Genomic DNA, 19,777 nt, shown 5'->3' on the forward strand with positions numbered 1-19,777 from the left:
TAGAAAAAAGTTCCCACGATCTAATGGATCTTATAATTAAACAACAAAAAAAACATTTGATTGAAATTGATGCTGAAGTAGATAAAATTCAAGAAAAAATTGGTACGCTAGCAGAAACAGCTTCCTTTAAGGAAAAGGATAAAAAATTACAATCTAAAATAGATAAAATAGAGATGGATCTCATTCTTAACAAGGTTAAGAAATACAAAAGAGACAAGGAGGATTACATTAATGGGCCACCTAGAAAACCCATTAAAAGAGTAAATTTCCAAAAAAACTTTTCCCAAAAGAGGTACCAAAATAGAGATCAATCTAAAGACCCTAATGAAGATAGTGAGAAAGAAAAAGAAAAAGAGAGAGAGAAAGAAAAACAAAACAATCTAGATAAATCCAATCAAGAGAGAGGGAATTGGAGAACAATTGAGAGGGAAAAAAATCCCCAGTAAAACAAGGGAAAATGCTCGCCAAATCCTCAGATAAAATAGGAAAATACAGAGATAACCAACCAAAAAGAACCTGTAGTGAAGATAATATAAGAGATTCAGATAGGGCCAATAGAGTAGAAAGAAGAGAGGCAAGAAAGGAGAATTTGTTTTCAGAAAGGACACCAAGGAGAGAAGATAGGGATTTTTTAGGGGAGGGGTCTTCCTCAAATCGGTTTTACCCACTGATGGAGAAAGACCCAAAACCAAGAAGAGGAAGATCAGAAGAAAGAGAAGGAGAAAGAAACCAAAGATATGGCAAAAAGATGACAAAATAAATAACAGTATTTTTAACCTATGTACCAAAATTCTCACACAATCAGAGGAAAGTCTTATTACAAAAGGTCTAAAATTTGCCCCTACTGTGGGCCTTAACAATTTTGGACTTTTTATTGACGCCCAAAAAATTTTAAGAAAACTAACTATTAAAAGATTTTTTCAAAGTAAAGAAGTAGAGATTAAAACACAGGACAACCTATTCAATAATAAAGAAAAAAATGATGTAGAAAATACTGATACACAGCTTTATCTAAAGCATTCAGGTTTGAAACTTCCTTCAACATTTTATTCTAAACATGTAAAAGGAAAAAATTTGGATGTATTTTCACAATTGATTTTAAAGGATTTTGAAGAACTATCAAACAAAGAGCAAAAATATCATCACAATTTAAGTAAAAATGAAAGAGAAGCTCTCAAAAACCTAACTAATAACACAGATATAGTTATCAAGCAGGCAGACAAGGGAGGGGGTGTAGTCATTTTGAACAGATGTGACTATATAAAAGAATCAAATAGGATTTTAGAAGATGATATGACATATACCAAATTGGCGAAAGATCCCACCTGTGACTTCAAAAAGAAGTTGAGACAACTGTTGGACTATGGTAGAATATATGGGGTACTATCAGAACAGGAATATAATTTCCTATGGAAAGAAAATCCTATAAGACCAATATTCTACTATCTTCCAAAAGTACACAAAAACCTCTTTAACCCCCCAGGCAGACCCATTATTGCCGGAATAGATTCTTTAACATCCAACTTATCAGCCTATATTGATATATATCTCCAAAATATGTACCAGAGTTAAAATCACATCTGAAAGACACAACAGACATATTAAGGATATTGGAAAATCAAGACTGGAATGATGATTGCTTTTTGGTTACTAGTGATATCACCTACTTATACACATCGATAGATCATATCCAGGGATTTGAAGCCATTGATAGAGTGCTTGCAGAAGATAAAGATCTATCCCAGGAACACGCCAATTTTATTTTAGATGGTATCCTTTTGATTTTGAGGAATAATTATTTTTGGTTTCAGGATACATTTTATTTACAAAAGCGTGGAACCACCATGGGTACCAAATTTGCACCCAGTTATGCTAATCTATTCATTGGAATATGGGAAGATGACTATATTTGGTCCATTCCTGAGCTGGGTGCAAATTTGGTCCTATGGCGGAGATTTATCGACGATATTATCTTTATCTGGAGAGGTGAGGAATCAAATCTTCTCAGATTCATTGAATACATTAATGACAACAATTCTAATTTAAAATTTACATGCAATTACAGCAAGATTTCTGTCAACTTCTTCGATTTGACCATATTTGTAGAGGAGGGATGCTTAAAAACTAAAACCTTCTACAAGGAGGTTGACAGCAATAATTACATCTTACCTTCAAGTTGCCATCATCCAAACTGGTTAAATAATGTGCCTTATGGCCAATTCAGAAGAGTAAGACGTAATTGTACAGATCTTAATGTTTTCGAAGCACAATCCAAAATATTGGAGAATAGGTTTCTGAATAGAAAATACAATCCTGGCAATTTAAAAAATGGCATGACAAAAGCAAGAGACTTAGACAGAAGGAATCTGCTAAAGATAAAAACAAAAACTGAGGAAAAATCAAATACAATAAATAAAGACAAATTTAGTTTTTCATTTTTAACTAATTTTAATAAGGATTCAAATAAAATTGTAAAAATTATAAAAAAAACATTGGCATGTTGTCCAAAATGACACAATATTAGGTGATGTGGTTCCAGATGTACCAATGGTTATATTCAGGAAGGCAAATAGTTTGAAGAATCAATTAGCCCCAAGTTCCTTGTCCAAAGTAAAAGAAAAAAGAGAAAATAATTGGTTACCTGCAATAAAAGTTTTTTTTGGGTGTACAGTTTGTAAGGCCTGCAAATATAGAACAACGGACAAATTTACTTTCACTTCCCATGTGACAAAAGAAAAATACGATATTAAACATCATGTCACATGTAGAACTGATTATGTAATTTATATGATCACATGTCCTTGTGGTCTCCAATATATAGGCAAAACCTCCAGAGATCTAAGGATAAGAATCCTAGAACACCTAGGCAACATTAGAAGAGGGCTAACCACACACCTTTTGTCAGAACACTTTATAAATATCAGCAAGGGAACACCACGGGTCTGACCTTTACGGTCTTGGAAAAAGTACTACCTCATTGGAGGGGAGGAGACCATAATGTTCAGTTAACTAAAAGGGAAACATACTGGATCTTCACATTGAAAACCCTAACTCCTAGGGGACTCAATGTGGATATCGAATTAGGAGTGTTCCTGTAAAATAATGTTGATTGTTAATATAATATTTTATTAATTCTGTTTTCTTTTTCTTTCTTGCATATGCTTTTGAGAAAAACCACAATCGTCGTGATTTCAGTAGTTCTAACTTGATATATAGGTTAGAAAGCTTTTTAAGTATTTTTATATTTTATGTGATGCCATTTAAACATTTTCCAGTATTATTCTTGTGTTTTTTATCATTTTTATCATTTTTATTGCCATTTTTATCCTATATTGTATAAATGATAGTAAGACAGAAAGGATTTAAAAGTCAATTACACTACACCAACCCACTCTGTTAAATATATGTGATGTCACTTTAACTGAACAATTAGATTTCAATTAGAGGGAGGGCATTAGGGTATATAGTAGTAGAGTAAGCAGCCAATAGACACTCCAAATGAAGTCGCAAGAGAGAGCGACGAAACGCGTTGAGTGTTCCAGTTAAACAGCCAAGAGAAGAGGACACGAAAAATCCACTGATACCATCAGATCCGGTAGTTCTCGGCGCACCGGAAGTGACGTAGCGGGAGCCTGGGTGGTTCTCGGCGTGCCGGAAGTGAAGGGACGAGAACTCCGGTGTGGTTCCAAGTGCCTCCTGAGAGAGCGGAGGTGAACGAGTACCCCAAGGAATCGCGAGCCCCAGGGATATTCGTCATCCGCTACCTATGAGTGCCCACATCGACCCTATTAAGTGTAAGCCTTGAATCGTGTATTTGATATTAGAACTGTTTTACCTCTACACTATATGGTCTCTCTTTTTTCTCCTTTGGAGGTTGTGATTGGTGGCTGCTGTTATCACATAGGGCGCATCCACCCCTTGAGTTGGATGAATGTCTGATTTGATTGCTTAAATGTGAGTAGTCATCTTGGATCAATTTCACTTTTTCCACTGTTAAAACATTTTTGCACTATGATATGTTTTTCTATTCTATGGCTTCGAGACGAACTCCCCTGACTCTTTAAAAAATCAACAAAGACTGCCTCTCTGGTCTTGATAGGGGAGGGACTCGTTGTTGCAAAGAGGAGTAACTCACTCTCTACCACCTGATTACTCCAAAGTATTGGATACTGTTTACAACAAACTTACCTCACCTTTGAAATGGAGGCTGAAGCATCGTCAGTGACTGTCCTGCACTATGAGATCACTGGCGGGGTCTTTGTGGTGTCTGTGCAGGGGCAGGAAAACCTCCAGGAGCAGGAAAATACCAGTTTCGGCTCGGTTTACAGAATATGGCATCGGTATTTGCAACATTCCTTTCATTGTGGTTGATAGGTGGAGGACTCTTGTGTCAGCTGAGAATCTTGACATGGTTACAAAACGATCATCATCCATTGACCTGACACTGATGTTTGTGATAAATACCATTAAGGTTGTGTATAATGTTACATTCGGTGTATTCAGATATAAATAGGTTAATTGTAATTCTTATGTATCTGCCAAATATATATGTAGCCAGGTCCCCTTTTGTCCCGCGACACCCCCTCCTCTTACCGCTGCTGCCGGGGGTCACTCGACAGACCCGCCGGCACTTCTGGAGGGTGGGGGCTGAGCAGGGAGCACTCCGGTGCTCCGGAGATCCCCGGCGGCTCCGGAGCAGGGCGCCGCCATGTTGCGCAACTTCGCGCATGCGCAGGGAGTCCCCGCATGCGGCGGCCAGCCAGGGACACTGTGCATGCGCAGTGATAGCGCACGAACCCTAGCCTACCAGGGACAGGCTCTTGGAAGGGACTACAAGTCCCATGAGCCTCAGGAGCGCCCCACGTGACGCCAGGGAGCCAATAGGGATAGAGTATCTCCCTGCACAGAGGGATTGATACATTTCTCGGGCTCTGAGCATGTCAGGCAGTTGGTGACCGGAGCAGCTAGGGGAAGGAGGTAGGGTGCAGGAGTCAGTGACTCCCTGCACTAGGCCAGCAGCCCCCTAGGCCCCAGATAGCCCTGAGCCACCAGTAGTGTTGTGTTGTTTAGGGACAGGCCCCAGGTTAGGGACCCTGCCCCTTATTATCCAAAGTCAGTTAGGGACACAGCGGACACTGCGCACCCATCCAGAGGTCTGGGCTCAGACCTTCGCTGTCGCTGCAGCAGCCATCCAGGTGGGATCGCCCCAGATGGTAGTTCCTGTGGTCAGCGGTCAGCAGATCCTTTGTGAAGCTCCTTGGCACCCGGGCACTGGAGTGCTCGGCAGGTAACCATCACCAAGTGCACCAACTATACTTTATTCTGCTTACACGGGACTAGTGGCTGCGCAGTCACACATATCTATCTCACGTGAAGGGACACATTGTGTGGGGTTACTGGACATGGGGTGGGATCACCCGGTGAAAGGGGGTAGCGTCCTGCGAGACGCAGAAGTTTGTGTCTCCTCTAGAGAGGGACACATGTTGATTTATATGAATAAGTACGGTTGCTACAATAAAGTTATTGGTTGTTTTACATGCTGTGTGTGTGATATATATATATATTGTCCTGCGACGAACCACTCCCCCCTCCGGTGGGAGCCATCGCAGGTGGAGGCGCTGCACCGAGTACGAGGTTACTCCTATTATTTATACGTGCCCCAAGCTCCCCGTGGTGGAGGTTTAGGCCTCCTGTGAGCCTAACAGGTAAAGCACCACACCTGGTAACATTAAGTTCCCCGCACACACATACTATATGCTATTGGATGGGGGAATACCTGTTACATTTGGAGGCGCTGCTGAGATCCTACCTGGGGTGCCCTATTCCTTATCAAATTGTCCAAATTGAACACCATCATGTCCGTGCCATCAATGCAAGACGTAATCGACTGGGCCTTAGCGCGCCGCGTGTCCCCAAGGCGTGTGGTTGGAGTGGCGGGAGTATCCAATGATACGGACTACTACACAGTACGCACACAAGTACGAAATTGTCCGGGACTGGCCACTGCCCGGATGGTAGATTTTAAACTTGATGTTGACGGTCGGGGGACCACCTACCTCATGGCCACTTAATGTGACATATGGAGGTTGAACCTCTATATGCATATTGAGCGTGCTGCACGCTGCATTGGAACAAGCCTGCTGTGAGTATATTTCTCCCTCACAGGGTTACTGGATGACCTGGAATAGTGCTGCAGCATAAGGGTTTGGTATGGCCGAGTCCCATACAACAACGGTATGTTAACCTTTATTTCATTATGACACATGGACTATTGCCATTACACTGAGTGTCTTTTTGCTGCATTCATATAGCACTGGGTCTCATTACTCTACCTGCTGGCTGATACAGTTTCCTGTCACCATGATATGTGGACTCATACTCATAATTGTCTAAAGGTTCAGATTTGGATTGAGCACTGTGATTGGGACTTATGCCCCAAACCACCGACTAATGTGACATACACTGGCGACACACTTTATTCGAGCTCGGCTAGTCCCACGAATTCGGGTATACCCGGGTGTATTGAGGTTTGTGACTGTTTTCTGCCCGAGTGCATTGAGGTATTTTCCAGGCAGGGATTTAAGCATTTTATTCCCGCTGGCTGCAATACTGCACAGTATATATATATATACTGCATTACAATTCATGAATTTATGCCATCTGGTAGACACGCGAAGCATTGCAGCCTATTAAATCCTAATCATTATCATTTAACAGATCAGCCGCCCGTCAGCCAGGCATGAACCCAGGCTGGGAAGGCAAACGCAACGGGGCTTGTCAGAGGTGAGGAGTGGCGCATTCCAGGTATCTGCCAGGTACATACTGGGTATTTGCTCGAATAAAGTGTGTCGGTGCAGTATGCTCAGAAACTGTTCCCCATCTATTAAACCTAAGAGAACCCTCCACAGAGGACTGTCTCATGATACATCCTTACCCACAGACTCCCGAAGAACCGTCCGCCAGTGCTGCGCCAAACACAACCCCCCCGGGTGACCAGTACGCCTCACGGGGTAAATCCCCCAAGGTCTCCTTCACCCCGAGCGGCTTCGGGTGAGTCAGCAGCTGGGCGGGAAGTCCACCCACCTTGCCTACTCCTGATAGACGGCCAGGCGGCCTCCCAACCATGCCTAGCGTAGGAGCTGGAACCAGTAGTCAGCCCCTTAGTGGAAATCTTTCCTTGAATATGATAGCCTCCCAACTAGTAGAAGCTGTAACCATCTCAACCCAAGCACAGAACTACAGGAAACTAAAGGCCTTTTCTGGGATTCTGCCGACGCCTTCAGGAGAAGAAGGGATCGAGACATGGAGGGACCATACTCTCCAAGCAATAGTGGAGTGGTCGTGCTCCAAAGCCAGCAAAAGGCAGAGGCTGGTTGAGTGCCTCCGAGCCCCAGCCTCCCAGCTGGTACGGACGCATCGTAAAGTGGAAGGAGAAGTTACGGCACAGGAACTGGTGGAAATGCTCACTCAGTCCTATACCCGAGAAGACGACGAGGATGAGCTGATGGCCCAGTTCAAAGCTCTTCACCAAAAAGTAGGAGAGGATTTGTCTGCCTTCGTCCGCAAACTACAGCTGTCACTGGGGACCCTCCTGTCCAAAAACATAATTTCAGTCGCCGAAGTGGACCGGTACCGATTCAAACAGCTACTAAAGGGGTCATTGCCTGATCACAACATAGCTATAATGATGCGGGCAGCCCCGATCGCTGCTGTACCACCCAGTTACATGGAATTGTTGCATCACATCAGAAGACACAAGGTGCAGCTACATTTTCATGAATCCAAAAAAACCAAGGATACCATCAAGGGTGACACCTCTGCTCCCTCCGCCCCAAAGGGCAAGAAATCTTCCAACCAGGGGGAGGAGGTGGCTCACAAATCGCCTGCCGGGAAGGGCCGTACCACCGGGGAGATCAGCCTCTACTTACAAAGATCGTCCTGAACACCGCAAAGCTTTTAAGACCGATAAATGACTTTTAAGACCGATACTGCCTGTTTGCGATTCACTAAGCAGTGATAACAGTGCTTTATCGGCTTTAAAGGGCATTTTTAAGCCATGGAAAAAAATATGTCCGATCAGGCAAAAAATGGCAAATGAGCCGTTTTTTGCCAGTCAGCAGGATTCACTAAGCAATGATAAGTTACCACCAATCAATTAATCCAATCAAAATAAATACCACAATTAACAATTAAAACACCAAAACAAAACCATTAATAAATAAATGAAAGCTCAAAGTAAACACCATCAGACAAAATCTAACTACCAAAAATAAGCCACTATTACAAAGCAAGCAACCCCCCCACCATGAAAGAAAGTATTTCAAACATCACTAAAAATGACATCTTACTAAATAAAATTAAAATTAAATTGGCCAAACATTTCTAAACAAAGAAGCAAAATACATTTAAAATACATAAAAGCACGCTCTTTCTCAAGCTACTTTATCAATGTTATCCCACAACAGGTTTCAATAGTGTGTGCGGCATGAACAAGTATCTCACATGATCCCCGAGCATACAGAAGTGACATCACACGTAAAGACACACTTCCTGTCGTTCCAATGGTAACTTCCAACAATAAACAGGAGGTGCTTCATCACTATGACACTTACCCTATCAGTGGCAGCAGGTTCTATAAGATCACCATAGTTACCTATCTCAGTCACAAAAAATCCTTCTTCACAGGACCTTACTGTATACAGGCATACCCCACATTAACGTACGCAATGGGACCGGAGCATGTATGTAAAGTGAAAATGTACTTAAAGTGAAGCACTACCTTTTTCCCACTTATTGATGCATGTACTGTACTGCAATCGTCATATACGTGCATAACTGATGTAAATAATGCATTTGTAACAGGCTCTATAGTCTCCCCGCTTGCGCACAGCTTCGGTACAGGTAGGGAGCTGGTATTGCAGTTAAGGACGTGCTGACAGGCGCACGCGCGAGCTGCCGTTTGCCTATTGAGCGATATGTACTTACTCGCGAGTGTACTTAAAGTGAGTGTCCTTAAACCGGGGTATGCCTGTACTAGAAAAAGAAGCCAAAGCACAACTAAACATTTCCCCTACAGAGAGTTTGTTGGATGTTACTATGGTTATATCTATATATACATGCCGATACCACGCACAACATATGTGTGTATATTTTTAGCATGTCTCTCACTCTGGGCCCTCCATGTTTCAGTTTCCCTCCCCATCTCCAGGGCTGCCGACATCTCTCCTGAGGCCCAATACCTGGGCTTTGGGTTGCTGAGCCGGGATGAGGAGGAAGGGTGCAAAGTGGCGCTACAAGTTGTTGAACATGGGGTGAGTGGGGGTTGCCTGTGTACCTGTCAGGGAGGTACCCATTAGTGGCTTGGCTCAACTTCTGGGTTTGAGCCACCGGGCCACCCTCCACTGCCGGATCTGGAACAATTGTGCCACATGTTACCCGTCCTGCTCATGTATTAGAATCTTTCTGTGCCCCCAGGTTTAATTTTCTCTCTTTCTCTATGCCACCTATATATGAGTCTCTCTGTGCTACTCTTGTGTTAGCCTGTCTCACACTCTCAATAACTCCTCTATAACTCCCCCTAACTCCTACTCCTCAACAACTCCCCCTAACTCCTCTGATTGGTCCTCTCTCAGTCACATTTTTCTCATCCTCTGATTTGCCCTTTCTCCAAAAAAAATTTAAAAACAAAATCAGGTCAGAGGCTTTATGTGTGCTTTTAAGTGCATGAACCTGGGCCCTTGAAAGTGCGGGGGTCCTGTGCCACCGCACCTGTCAAAAGCCAGCTTAAAGTTACATCAAATGGCATATTAAGGGGCCTATTCAGGTAACTTTGATAAGTGACTTAACACTTGTAAAGTGATTTTGCCTGTGTAGTTATTCAGAAAGCTGTGATAAAATCTCTTGTTAATGGCTTGTTTACGTGCGTTATCACTCTTGCTCTGACAAGCCGACACTCACATTTTTTGCCAGTAACTGCTATTCAGATACTGTAGCTCTGAGATACAAATCGCGTCTTAAACACGCTCATTTTGTTTCCACCACCTAAAGGGTGGCGAGATAGGATTTGCAATTTGCATCAGACGGAGTATAATTTATTTTTACTACATAGAATTGAAGACAGGGATCTCCGGAGTTGATTCCTTTCAGCTCCGGAGACCCCCTGCTCCAAAACTATGTAATAAAAATAAAATGACAGCCTAGGTTCATTATCTTAGTGGCTAACTGCTAAGGTAATGAAGGGGTTAAAAAGCAGTAACTGGTTTATTGGGCGTAGAGAGTGTGGGTGAAGGTTATAGTTGTCCCAGAGTGGATGGTTAGGCCTCCCGTGTGGGTACTACCCGCTAAAGTAATTAAGGGGTTACTGGCCAGTAGCTAGTGTTTTTATTTAAATGTTGGTGCCACTGAAGACTATGACGTGGATGAGGACAGCCTTCATCCTGGCAGGGGTAAGTACAACTTTTATTTACTATAGGGTGGCTGGCTGTTGATTGTTTTTGAATGGGCAAAAGCGCTATTAGCCAGATGGCTACTAGGGCTTTTGACCATTACTGTGTGTGGTGGCTGGAAAAGTGTGAGCAGTAGGGTGCCCATTGGTTGTCAATGTAGCTATCGGTGCCCATGTTGAGGGTATTGGTAACCACAGTGACAATCAATGAATTAGAGGGCTAGTGTATTTTTTAAAGTATTATAATTGGTATTTTATTGTAATGTGCAATATAGTATTTTTAAATAGGCAAAAGAGCTATTAGCCATATTTGCCTAATAGAGCTTTTTCCCATTCCTGTGTGATGGTGGTGGGGGTTGGGGGTATTTTTGGGGGTGAAGGGTGTAGTTGCCTCAGAGTGCGTGGTTAGGCCTCCCTGGGGGGTAGCGGGAGGCGTTACCCGCTTCATGACCTTAGCGGTAGTAACCTAAAAGGTAATTAAGGGGTTAACCCCTCCCGCAATCATCAAAGGAGGCCTAAACACCCAATCTGGGGCAACTATAACCTTCAGCCCCCCCCCCCCCCTCTACCACCAACAAACCGGGGACTGGTGGTTAACCCCTTCATTACCTTAGCGGTTAGCCACTAAGGTAGTGAAGCTATGTTTTTATTTTTATTTGAATAACAGTGTTGAAGCAGGGGGTCTGTGCTGGCTCTGTGCTGTGCTGGTCTGGTGGCTCTGCATTAACTGCATTAATTTCAGATCCGGGGACCCCCTGATTCCTGAGGTACAGGCCTCAATATGGGGTTCTGGTAGCGCCTGCCTGTTTAAATGTCCCAGGTGCGCCGTGACGCGGGACAATTAAACTTGCAGTTGATACCGGCACCCGATACGGAGGCCTGGACCTCTGGAAGCAGGGGGTCCCCGGATCTGAAATTAATGCAGTTAATGCAGAGCCACCAGACCAGCACAGCACAGAGCCAGCACAGAGGTGTGTGTGTGTCTGTGTGTCTTTTTTTTTTTCATTTTTAAAAGATTATATAATATACACACACATATATATACACACACATATATATACACACACACAGATTCCCCAGTGACACACAAACACACAAACCACTTCAAAGTGACACACACACACGCACTGACAGCTACCAAGTGATACCCGCCTCCCAGGCGCGCTTGCTGTCTCCTCTGCCAGGACAGCAAAAAGCTCCTAGTAGAGCGAGCGGCAGCAAGCAACAGCACAAAAGTGTTTACTATGTCGCAGGCCTTAAGCTGCAGTCCCAGTGCGTTCTACAGCGCACAAGCACCGCCCCCCAATCAGTCCGGTCCCAGTCCCTACCTCCGCACGGAAGGTGCAGCTGCGCTCTACGACGAGTTCTCTCAAAACAAAAACAAAAATTGTATTTGGAACTCGCGATGGAGGCGTGGCCATGCCCCCGCCGGTTCAGCCAATGAGGGCGAACCATCCACGTGAGATCATGGCCACACCCCACAAAAACCTCGCCACGCCCCCTCCCAATCTGTCCGCGATCTGCAGTGAAGCGCTGTGCACACGCAGCCTCCCCCGCCGGGCGCGCGTGCTACAGTTCTGACTTGGACCGCAGCCTGAGTGTTAGAAGTACATTTTTTGCTCACTTAACCTGTGAGAAAACATTGTATGTTACTGTACTTGGGAGAAAAATAATTGCGGAAAGAAAGCACGTGGAGGGCAGTACCTGTAAACCCATTAATCCCTGATGTGCTGCATAACATCTTCCATCTCATGGATATGGCACTCCAGAGGCCTCAGACTTAGTAGCTCTTTGCTCATTTTCTAGGTGAGATTGCCTCGTGATAATAAGTTTTTTTTATGTTTTATCGTTGATGTTTACATATCTATTGTTATGCTGTAGCACTCCAGAGATCTGCTCTGATTGTTTAGGATGTGTATGAAATGGCTACTCCTGTATTTCTCTCATATTGTAGTGAGACACACGGTATTTAGATTACATAGCTTCAGATGCACATACGCAATTCAATGTATTGTTTCCACTTGTAGAAATTTACCCCAAATGTTTCAGCATCTTTGGTAACACCTGCCTAAAAGAAGGGACTTTAGTCACCCTGAAACCTTGCAATTCTCTTGTAGCATAAGTTAGCCATCTTTACCCAACTTTATTTAACCAGTTTAGTGCCGGGTAGGCCGCAGCACCAAAGTGCCACAACCGCAATGGCATTTCGCGATCACGTGACCGCTCCTCTGGATCGATTACATGATTGTGGCGTCAGTGATGACAGAACTGGAGAGGATTCCTCTTCAGTTCCTGAGCAGGCTACAACTCTATGGAGAAAGGACCACAAACTCTCTGAAAAAAAATGAGCAAATAGCATCTGACGTTGTTCATGGGTGGCCAACTCCAGTCCTCAAGGGCCACCAACTGGTCAGGTTTTCAGGATATCCCTTGCTTCAGCACAGGTGAATCAAACCGTGGCTCAGTCGTTGACTGAGCCATCTGTGCGGAAGCAGGGATATCCTGAAACCTGACCTGTTTGTGGCCATTGAGGACTGGAGTTGGCCACTCTTGAGGTCTGGGGTACCAGACCCCATGAAGAAATAGGTGACGCTGAGCACGCAAGCGGTTACTAGGGTACCACCCACCACATGCTTTCTTTGCATAATGATTTTGCTGCCAAAATATAAGTATAGTCCACGTTCTGACATATATACGTCCCTGGTCATTTAATTGTTATAAGCAGATTGTAACTTTAATTCAGGAAACTAGTACTGCAATCAAAAACAATACCACATACTCTAACACCCCGCCACCTCCCAGAAAACATTATCTGTCACAAGTACTATGGTCAGGATATGTAAAAATAAAGAAAAGAAGGACAAATCTTACAAGGGATTAACATGAATTCTACAAATGGGAGCACTTTAAACTTCCTTTGCAGCTATCTATTCCAGAAACATGCAAAATACATGACTTGCAAAAAAATATCAAAGGTACAGAAATAATGGTCTGTTTATATATATACGAAGTACCTATACATATATATTTATATAATCATAAATATATATATATATATAATTTATACTCTAAATCCACTTACTTCTTCAGGGCAAGCGAAGTTCAGCTTCGGTCTGAAACAGTTGATGTCTCAGAAGCTATATTTAGTTAACCCTTAGCGAGGTACTCGGGTTACCAATACCAACCGCAATCTAACATGGGAAGTACTTTTAAGAGTAAACATTAGCAAATACGCTCCACAACAAATAAAGAAAGTAGCTTACAACCAGTTTGGCTGTAAATCAATGCGTTGCAAGCCCATTTAGTACTCAAGGGATTAAAATAGCTATTTTTTTCACAGGGGAGATCAGAGCTGTTTCTGTTTATAACCTAAGAAGTTCCTAATTTTTTAGGAGTGAATCATGTTGTAAATGTTTGAGACTGACATACTGTCTAGATTGATAAAATAAGATCGCAGTCTATTTTCTCTCTTTTTTTTTACATACAACTATAACAGTTTAATGAATAACCCCCTTTATTTTATACACCGGTATTGTAAAGTGGCAGCTTTTTTAACATTACTATTACAAAAGTGCTGCACGTAATCAGGCATTAAAGGAGATGGAATGAGAATGCAGCCTTACTTCTAGAGATCTCTGGGAAACCGGCAAACTACCTGAGAGACTGACCTACAGTTAGCAAGAAATATGCTTAAAAACAAAGTATTTGACTATGGGAATCACACGTACATAATTTGTGGGATTTTTCCACTTTGAACACGGTGTACATTGAAAGTGCAAAACAAAGTTGTCAGTCGTGAACATTAGAACAAGTTGACATGTTTGAATCACTTTGGACTTTCCTCTTAAATAATTCAGATAGAATCCATGCGTTATGGGGAATGTATCAAGCATAATCCCAATCTCTGTTTAGAGTATTCTGTGCGTGGAAATAAACAGACGTGAACAGCTTATGTAAACTTCTGGTGGGGTAAAACGCAGCCCTTCCAGGTGTTAACGAAGAGATAAATATCACGATATCACGGCACCTGCTACACTGACCAAAAATCCTACAGAAGTTAAATGAATAACTCTTGTAGCCTTCACAAGAATTTTGTATTTTTTTTTAATTTTCCGTTGAGCGCTGAGAATCTGATCACTAAATAGTCCAGCGTACAAGGGCTAAACTATCGGTTACAATGAAAGAGCAAATTTTAAAAAAATCATTATATAGGCGTGTTTACTTTTTTTCTTACGTAAGTTTCCACTACAGAAGCGCTCCTACAGAAGTATTAGGGTTGAAATGATGCATATTGAGAAATTTTAAACTGTGGCATCTGATTTCATTTCACAGCAAAGAAAGATGAAGTCTAATAATCAGAGCATTCTAGGTAACATAAGAAATGTTGTACAAGAGAATAATATACATAGATAGAGGATGAGACACGCACACTGAAACAATAGTAATAGAGGTGGGGTACTTAGCTGCCGGTGCGCTGGTCCTGGGGAGCTCCTGAAGTCAATAATTTTATTGTTTTATAGTGTTTGGTAGCCTTCACCTTGAGAAAGGCAGTATTAGACTGCCGAAACGTTGGTCTCTATTAAACCTCCTTGTGATTAAGACCGTGTGCCTGCTTCTTCATTGTACTGGTACAAGAGAATAACTCCTTATAGCAGGGGTGTGCAAACTGGGGGGGCGCGCCCCATTGAGGGGACGATAGATTTTCTGGGGGGGGCGCGGCAATTATAGAGGTCCTGCGCTATGCCGGGGACCGCACAAGGCCTCTATAACACACTTACCTTCCAGCGTTGTGTCATCATGGTAACCCGGTGGCAAATGACGCGGGGTCACGTGATGTCACGGTACCATGGCAACGTGATGTCACATGACCCCACGCCTCATTTGACACTGGGGCCGAGTGGGGGGATGGGGGATGAGAGGAGCGAGGCTTAGAGGAGAGCAGGCAGGGCGCGCACGGGGAAAGGTTTGCGCACCGCTGCCTTATAGCAATAGCTGACAATGTTTTAACTTGCATATTACATATAAAAGTTGATATACTCAGACAAACAATGTTAGATCACTATGGTACAAAGTTTGTCGTCGTACTTTTTCTCTTTATGCCATATCAGGAACCTCCTACTAGTTACCTATAGGTGTGTGTACATTTTGCACGAGGCTGGTCAGCATTTTACTTACCACTGGAGGGAGTATATTATAATTTGTATTATAAAGTGCAGCAAATAAAAATACCATGTGAGCACATTCACATGTTTCAGACAGGTCTGCAACCCTACATTTCACCATTATCTCCTAACACTGGGGAGGCGCGAGATTTTTTTTTGGCGGGGGCGGTGCATACAGAGGCCGTGCGCTGTTACCCAAAGCATTTAAATTCAAAGTTCCCTTACCTTAACTTAGACGGTTTCGATCAACGCGGCGTCAAATGATGCCGCAGGGTCACGTGACGTCACATGTCCCTGTGGCGTCATTTGATGCTTGAGACAAGGTAAGGGGGGGTGCGAGCAGTGGGGGAGAGCAGGCAGGGGGCAGGGCAAAAAGTTTGCGCACCACTGACTTATTTTTGCATGATCGCAATACTCTTTTGGACAAGGGTAAACTCCTGGGGATTCTCAAGCATTATAGAGAATGCTTATGATAAATCAAAAGCCTCATCACGATCTGATTTAATCAAATATAAGAATACATCAAGGGTAGATGTGGTGAATCAAAGCAGTTTGCATTTTTTTACTCAATACAGTAACCAGGCGACTGAGATTAGGAAAATATTAACCAGACACTGGAATATTTTGACTAAAGATCCAGTTTTACATAGTTTATTGCCTAATCAAACAAAATTATATTTATAAAGGCTAGGAATATAAAAAATCAAATAGCCCCTAGTCAGATTAAGAATGTGAGCAATAATGGCAATTGGTTGACCGCTATGAAGAGACGAATTGGTTTCTTCAAATGTAACAAATGCAGGAGCTGTAGAATCAATACTTTGATTAGTGGTCCAATTAAAGAATTTGAATCTCATCACTCAGATGTTAAATATAAGATTAAATATTTCATTTCATGTGACTCTACATTTGTAGTTTATCTTTTAATTTGCCCTTGTAATCAATACTATGTCGGCAGGACTAAAAGGAAATGTAAAACACGTATGTCCGAACATATTAGGAATATCAGGACAGGTTTGGAGACACCGTGTCTCCAACCATTTTAAATTATGTCACAATAGTGACCCAGCCGGCATAACGTTTTGTGGTATTGATTTATGAAAACAGTGTTACCGTGGTGGTGATAGCGTGCTATCAATTAAGCGTTTAGAAACTACATGGATATTTAGGTTAAAAACATTAACACCTCATGGATTGAATCTAGATGTTGATTTGGGTATGTTTAACTATATTTGAGATGTTTGTTCTGGTATTATTTGTCTTATTATATAATTCTGTGTATGTTGAGTATCATTAATATAGATGTTCATCTGTTATGGATCAGGAATTTTGGATTATGGGAAGACTGTTTCAATTATAGTGTTAACATATTATGCATCAGGTGTATTTGCTTATATGATCGCCTTGCATATTGGCCTATTGGGCAGATAGTGTGTATAGATAGGGACAGAGCTAGCCGCTCCAACACATGCCCCTGACGAAGCCGACGGCGAAACTAGTACGTGGAGTACAAGGTATTGCCGTGGAGGATACGCAGTTGCGACTGGGGATATCCTGTAACTATCTTTTTGAGATCTCGCGAGATGCGAGCTGGACTCTCATCCTCACGTGACGCAGAAGTGTTTGGTGTTCAGAGGTACCGGTGAAGAAGGACGTGGGACGTGTCACCAGCTGTTTACTTTCCAGTGACATTTCAAGCCCTGCATATACGGAAATACCACCACAGAGGGACGCAGGACTTTTTCTTTTGACGCGGTTCAAGATAGCTGCAGGACACAGTCAGCGTGCAAAGTGTTCTATCTGAAGAATATATATTTTTATGGTTACAATTCATTAAATCTTTTTGTACGTTACACTCTTTTTTCCTTATCACATTGTCATTATTTGTTTTGAGAGCCCAGCTGATCCTACCAGACCACAAAAAGCTTCTTTGTATGGGGAGGATCTTTCCTGACCGAGCCCAGTGTTTGCATTTCTACTGAGGAGCCCAGCTGAGCTTGACAGAGTGGACCATCTTTAACAACACATCCAGCTAAGATTACTTACTCTGCCTGATTTAAATTATCATCTTGCAAGTGTATTCATTTACAGCCGGGATTATCTATTTATACTATACAGAGTACACTATGTTCCGTTTTTGTTTTTTTCAAAGCAGCAGCAGTTGTTTTCTTTTTACATTTTCCTTTTTTTACTTACTTAATTTGATAGGTCTCCTTTTACTATTTCCAACTGTTTTTATTTTTTAAATCGGATGTTTAAAATGTAGTCCCAAGACTATTTAATACACACCGGTTGCTTTAAAAAAAAAAAAAAAACCCCCACTTATTCAACACACTCCTTGTCAACACATTCATTGTAAGAAATATTTGTTTGATTCATACAGAAGAACAATTTGTGAGCACATGGCCTCATACATTCATAAACCATGATGCTACGCACAAATATGACAGGAGTACTTACCATCACATAAAGCCAATAAAAAACACACGTTAAACATTTATTTATTTTTAACTAAAAATGATGTGAAGGTAACTGAATCAGCCTAGTTATGGTTGTGTCTATTTGTTCGCTTCTCTGTTTATTTTCTACTCTTTGGAGAGGGTCAAAGGTACATTACATGGATCCACTCTTCAATCAAACTTGCCAACCACTCCAATTATTGTGGCTTATTTGCCTATAAAACAACTTATGATACATGAATATTCCTCAGTTTTCTATTGTAAGATTACTATATTAAATACAAAGTTTAAGCAAGATTTCTAGGCAGAAATACAAAGGCAAATCAAAGGGCAATAGCACATAAATGTAGAAAAAAAATAAATATAAGTTGTTTGTGACGAAATAGGCCGCAAGGCTTCCTAAAAATCCTTAGAAGCTCTACCCTGTTGCCTATTCTCATCAAGCGAACCACAAAATTAATGTTGGGCACTCAGATTTTGCCCTTTTATTCCAATGTACAGGCATACCCCGCATTAACGTACGCAATGGGACCGGAGCATGTATGTAAAGCGAAAATGTACTTAAAGTGAAGCACTACCTTTTCCCACTTATCGATGCATGTACTGTACTGCAATCATCATATACATGCATAACTGATGTAAATAACACATTTGTAACAGGCTCTATAGTCTCCCCGCTTGCGCACAGCTTCGGTACAGGTAGGGAGCCGGTATTGCTGTTCAGGATGTGATGACAGGCTCATGCGTGAGCTGCCGTTTGCCTATTGGGCGATATGTACTTACTCGTGAGTGTACTTAAAGTGAGTGTACTTAAAGCGGGGTAATACGCTGTATTTTACATTTGTGAAAGCAGTGGCACTGCTCTTCTACAGTTTCAAGACACTAAAGGTCAACTCTGAACTTGCTCTGCAAGAGAGCTGTAAGCCCCGGCTGTATCACGCATTCTATAACTGGGGAGGACGTCCATGTATTGGGCATTTTCCTGTACCTGCTTACATCCTATGGACTATGCCAAGTATCAAGATGCCCATATTTGGGCATGTCACATTGGGCTTCCTGGCCCACCTTCAACACTAGTAATCTCATCAACTAGGCCTGGGCCATGTTCAGAGACCATGACTATTGTTTCTCTCCTCCTCCCTTCCCCCTCCCCCCCCCCCCCAGAATGGCTGACATCTCACTAATTGGAACATGAGTATAACTACTGCCTTCTCCCCAGCCTCAGTTAGCTATTCTGGACCTGATAGCCTTTGTAAAGGCTGTGTCCTTGTCCCTGCTAATCTTTGTAAAGTCAGTGTTACAATACTTGTAATCCTATGCCTGGGCAAAAACTTGTTCATGACTGTTCCCTCACGTGCAGGAATCACTTTTTGTTCCGGAACTCCAAGACCAGCTACCTACGGCAGCACCTTCCACCTGGCCAGATTAGATGTTCCCGGTAAACCCTATGTACCATTAACATATTGTGTTATGTGCTGTGATTTACTGTTCGCTCTGGGTAAAATAATTCCAGTTTATTAAACCTGTGTATTCTGTCTGGTGATTTTCCAATCCCTGGTGATCCAGTCAACCCTGATCATGACGACATTGTAATTTGCTTCTTTAGGAAGAATCAAATCGGCATTAAATGTGGACATTCTACTTCGCATCCTATGAAGAATTAATATTCTTTTCATTGGGGCCTGTGGAGGCTAAGCTCATCGGTTACATTT

At 42.4% G+C, this 19,777-nt stretch overlaps 1 protein-coding gene across 1 annotated transcript in view; it reads right to left on the reverse strand.

Moving 5' to 3' along the window:
• LSMEM1 (leucine rich single-pass membrane protein 1) overlaps nt 1–13,584 on the reverse strand; it is a 65,073-nt gene extending 51,489 nt beyond the window's left edge. The window contains exon 1 of the mRNA XM_075598935.1: nt 13,527–13,584. The gene's annotated coding sequence lies outside the window, so the exon portion shown is untranslated. The remainder of the gene's footprint in view (nt 1–13,526) is intronic.
• Between the last annotated feature and the right edge of the window lie 6,193 nt (nt 13,585–19,777).

Source organism: Ascaphus truei, chromosome 5 (genome assembly GCF_040206685.1).
Source record: "Ascaphus truei isolate aAscTru1 chromosome 5, aAscTru1.hap1, whole genome shotgun sequence".
Classification (NCBI taxonomy): domain Eukaryota; kingdom Metazoa; phylum Chordata; class Amphibia; order Anura; family Ascaphidae; genus Ascaphus; species Ascaphus truei.